The sequence below is a fragment of the Priapulus caudatus genome, unplaced genomic scaffold (genome assembly GCF_000485595.1).
Source record: "Priapulus caudatus unplaced genomic scaffold, Priapulus_caudatus-5.0.1 Scaffold188, whole genome shotgun sequence".
Lineage (NCBI taxonomy): Eukaryota > Metazoa > Priapulida > Priapulimorpha > Priapulimorphida > Priapulidae > Priapulus > Priapulus caudatus.
In genome coordinates this window covers 174558-179936 of record NW_014577249.1, presented here as the reverse complement: position 1 = coordinate 179936, position 5379 = coordinate 174558, and the positions used below count along the sequence as shown (strand labels likewise).

At 38.9% G+C, this 5379-nt stretch overlaps 1 protein-coding gene across 1 annotated transcript in view; it reads left to right on the top strand.

Annotated features, from left to right (window-relative positions):
* LOC106806968 (homeobox protein SIX6-like) overlaps positions 1–5379 on the top strand; it is a 9463-nt gene that overhangs the window by 1890 nt on the left and 2194 nt on the right. The gene's annotated exons all lie outside the window — the stretch shown is intronic.

Below are 5379 nucleotides of genomic sequence, written 5' to 3'. Positions count from 1 at the left end.
GGGGGGCCTACTATTATTATTATTATTATTATTATTATTATCATCATCATCTCTACTACTACCACTGTTATTCTATCGACTACGTCGTTGTTACAGGTTACACAGCCAGCACCATCAGTACGCGGGAGCAGCGGGCGGTGCCGACGCCTTCACCGTCACCGTCACCGCCGGCTCAACGTCATCCTACCGACCTCCGCCGACCCGGACATCCGGCGTGACCCGCGCACTCCCCGGTACGTCATCTCCGGTTTCAGCCGACTCTGATTCTTCATGCAGTAGCTCTCCGCAGCGGGCAGTCGCCTGATGATCGCGCATGCGCACTTGAGCGATTGCACAGTCGGTCGGCACAACCGTCGCTCTTCAGTCGCCGATACTGTGTCAGTACGTGCAGTAAAACCTCGGGTTGTTTAACACGAGCTGCTATGATCAATGATACAACTTGCGTTTATACGGTCACGCCGGAATGAAACACTATCGTGAGAAGCGAGTGACACAACGTGAAAACCAGTGAAATCCCGGTAAACAATTTTTGTAGCGTTTTTGTTGCGATTCTGTCAAAAAATTACACTGTCAATAATTAGGTAAGAAAATTCTTAGGCGGGATATAGGAGTCTATATAATATATATATATATATATATATATATATATATATATATATTCCTGGCATGTAATGCGGTCAAAGTTTAGCGGATCTAAAATGTATGGACGCAGGCGTATCAACCTACGTGACACAGCCGAGAAAACGAATACCGGAGAGTACCGGAATCGCCTGAGGTTTGCCGAATGATAGCTGCTCTCAGTGGCATTTTTACCGGATTCCGTGCTTCGGGAAAGAATATGCAGCTGGTAGTGGATATAGTATTGAAATTGCCAATCAATGTGTTAATCAATATATCGATTAATCAATCGAACAGTATTAAGTCTGCTAATCAATTCGATCTGATCTCTCTCGCCTACATAGCCGCGTGTATGTGCGGCTATAACCATCATTTCGTTTAATTTACCGGCTACTGAATTTGCGATGAATATCGCTATTAGGTGTCAGGCGTCATGTTACTAAAATGCTAACAATGTACTACATCCGGTGTAAAATAACCCATTATAAGAAAATCGGAATTAAAAAGGCGCAAAGTTTAAAATACTCACGTGCCAACAATCTATTGACCAAGTAACGGTAGTACTACATTTCTTTTCATTCAGCAGCATGCTAGTGATTTTCAACCGAAAGATTCCTAACAAGAATGTAATGGTAACAAGTAGGGAGTAGTGCGATCCTTTACGACTGCGTGTAAGCGTTGGCAATAATATATTTCTAACATATTTGTATACGTGTTATTTGATTGTGTACATAGTTTATGAAAAAATGTGGAAATGGTTGTTACATAGAACTGATGCCAAACCAACCAGGATATCTTCACGTTGACCTGGTTACGAATATAATTTCAGTTAACAAAAAATGTATTAGTCTGTGTTAATGAGTTAAATAGGGATTTTAATGACGATTTGAAATTTATTTATAAACAGAATCGTATTTATGACGTCATAATTTCGCTGGCATAAAGGCAGTTTATTCCCTATCATGATCTAAATATTGTAACGGTCGCGCGTACACCAATATTGTTCAACAAAATATATTGATCTATACGTCTAGAGCCAGTTCACATCATGTGTACGCGTGCGCGCGTGCGCGCGTGCGTGCGTGCGTGCGTAAGTGCGTGCACGCGTGTGGGTATGCATGCGCGCGTACGTGTCTAATTGTGAGTGTGCGTGCGTACGTGAGCGCGCGCACTCTTCCTATATATATATCATAGGTGTGTACGCTTACTCTGTTAATACCTAAATATAATAAGATATATATATATATATATATTATAATACCTGACTGTTAATACCTGATTGCCAGGCGTTACCACGGCGGCCGAGCACCAGCCAGCACGGCGCCCCGCACATAGTTACTAGATCGTCTATAAACTTGTGCAATTCGCGATTTTCGTTGAGCTACACGAATTTCCGTTGAGTCTTACACAGCAATACTGTTGACGCATATCGCCTTTGGTTGTAGCCAAATTACTATACATCTAAACCTCCTTTTTTCCCTAAACTACATCTCTTTTATCGTTTTAAGCGTTAACGGCGGATCAAAAGCTGTCTTTTTTAGGTTTTATAGTAAACTCTAAGTTACTTTGATCGGTTGCGTTTGATTGTATTAGTGTCTATAACGCTTACTTGTACAGGTAGATGTAACCATAATTATTTACGGCAAGCGATGCGATAGGTAAATTAATCAGCTAGGTAAAATAATATGATAGGCAAAATAATCAGATAGGTAATCAGATAATTAATCAGACGTCACAGGTAAATTACATCAGTTATTCGAATAATCAACCCAGAGTTAAACTGTTACGGACACGAAATCGGTCAAATGTTTTTTATTACACACGCCGTTAATACGTTAATTCACAATCGAATACTGCCAAAACAAACGCTGTATATATGGAATAAAGTTAAATATATTTCGCATATAAACATTTATTTTCCTTTTCTTTCCGTTCATTTTATCCTATAGTAGATATCTCGAATCATAAAAGCCACGAAATATTACTTGAATTAATTTGCGTAAAGAAATAATTCCACAGTCGTAGAGTATCATGCTTATTTAGTTAATACAACTCGTGCGTTTGCACCGTCATAGAATTATTCCGATATAACGACAAACCGCAACCTTCGCGGTGCAACTTTATCGCTAATGGCATTATCTCCTGTTCAATTGCAAACGACAAAATCATATTTTGCGTTACACACTATATTGAACCGACACCTGCTACCGGACGGACGCCACGTTATTAGTAGAATAGCTTTGTGTGCGTGTGTGCGTGCGAGCGTACGTGCGAGCGTGTGTGCGTGCGCACATTAGTATGTGTGCGTTTTGGACTTTTAGTGGGAGGTAAATGTGCACGGGTGCATGCGAGCGTGCGTGCGTGCATGCGTGTGTACGTGCGGGCGCACATTAGTATATGTGCGCTTTGGACTTTCAGTGTGAGGTAAATGAGAATGTCGTTAAAGCGCGCTAGCTCTATATAAGGTTGTGATTACTCCTGATATCATATGAGATGACAGTCAGGCGTGTTATATCATCTAATTGCGCTGTCGCTCGGCTGCACGCTCGCAATAATGAACTCCTTGCACAACGTAAACCTTCGCGTTCGTGCGCGCAGAAGTTCGCGTGTCGAATCTATATATTTCGCTGCGAGCAAAAGGTTCACTTTACGGGCAACGTGCAGTGAGAAGGTTACACGCTAAAATCTCGGGGTTGTAGTTGTTTGGTGCGGTCATAGACGCGTCTAACATGTAGAGAGTGAGTGACGGGTGTAGCATTGACAGCCCGAGCACACAGGTGTACGATGCTATCATACGTAGAAAATTGCAGCTGCTTCTTTTACTATTAGGCTGTGTCATTCCCTCGCTGATTTTGAGAATGTCGTTACAGCGCGCTAGCTCTATAAGGTTGTCATTACTCCTGAGATCACGGTGAGGCGTGTTATAAGATCTAATTGCGCTATCGTGCCGTCCCCACACAACACAGAATCGCGGGGTGTGCATAAATTCCTGAGAAGATGGCCGCCATGCACAGAAGCGAGTTAGTCTAGTCACGGTACCGAGCTGCGTTGGAATTGATATGCTTTACATTTCACACAACGTGTTGTTTTGAGTTGATTAATGTTAATGTTAATGAAAATGTATGGGGGATAGAAGGTTAGGGTTATAGTTATTAGTTAAAGTTTACAAGTTTATTATACATAGCGAATTGCAGCTGATTCCTTCTCTATTAGACTCTCATTCCATCGCTGATTTTGCACTGCTTAGGTCTTTTTTGAAAGGGGAGTTGGACTCATTTGATTTCAAATATCATAGCAGTAGTAGGTGATTTTATTAGGAGTGAATCAAAACAAATGTGATATATATATTATATATATATATATATATATATATATATATATATATATATATATATATAGATAGCATCGAGAAATCAGAAGGAGTGAGAGAAAGCGCAAGGTAAAGACGCCAAAAATATAATAATATAAACATGGCATGCGTGAGCGCACATGCACGTAACGTAAACCTATGCACGGCTCAATGGCTGTGTATTTAAATAATTAAACACACTTTAAATAAACGATATTCGCAATATGCGTAGCAAAATATAGAATCACTGCCAATAATTCTATAAATTATGTGTGCACGCGGTATCACACATATAATTTTACCTTATTTCTTCTTCCAATGTGATATACCGTAAATAACTATATACTGACTAATATTACATCGTTGGAATCGAGAATCTGTATTTGAATTGGCAGACACTGAAATGTCATATTTAACTATGAGTATAGAGGTTGAATTATCCGTATACACTAGCATATATATATATGTGTGTGTTTATGTGACGTAAAAATTACACCAACATAACGCAAGTATATAATGTTTCTACGGCAGCATTTCTTTCATACACGAATTACGTCATAAAACTCACTTCTTACACGGCAGGTATTACACGCTAAATCTTTCAGTATTAAGTACCGAATTTTCAGTTTCTTCATTTATTTCAGTTCTGTAGGTATACCGAACATATGCTTCCACACATTGTAACAACAAGTCTTACCGACTGCTAAGACCCAGATACAGTTCACACGGGGAAAATAAGCCACGTCATGTGAGTTTACACGATAGAAGAAATCCATTTTAAATAACATTAGAAAGAAATAAGAACATAAGAAAAAAAACACGTTGATTATTCTAAAACTTGGTATTTTAGAATTATCAGATATGGTTGGAAAGCTTGGTATTTTTTTTTATTCTAGAATATTTACCTTAACTTTGGTAACTCATTCATACACGACAGTAACATAGTTGTCCTCGCAAGGATAAACACTACATGTGCTAACTGCGAAGCAAATACAAGCTTTAATATTACTGCGCGTATATAGCAGATGTCTATTACAATACGGAGACAGACTTCCCGATACGACACGTATATTAGACACGAACCCCACCACAAATTGTTCCCGAGTGAATTATCGTGCAATGATCGTGGACTTAATTGGGGAAAGCGATAATCGCTATTGTAAATTAGGATATAACATTCTAATGAAGATAAGGAAATAATTTGATAATAACTTCACATGATAATAGGCTCAATATTATCCGACGTATATGTGTGGGTCGACCTACGCTAGTACTTGATTGGAATACATCTTAGTGGTACATTGTTAGACATATACACACATACGTGGTTATATATGGTTATGATCATAATATATATATATATATATATATATTATACATATATATATATATATATATATATATATATATAC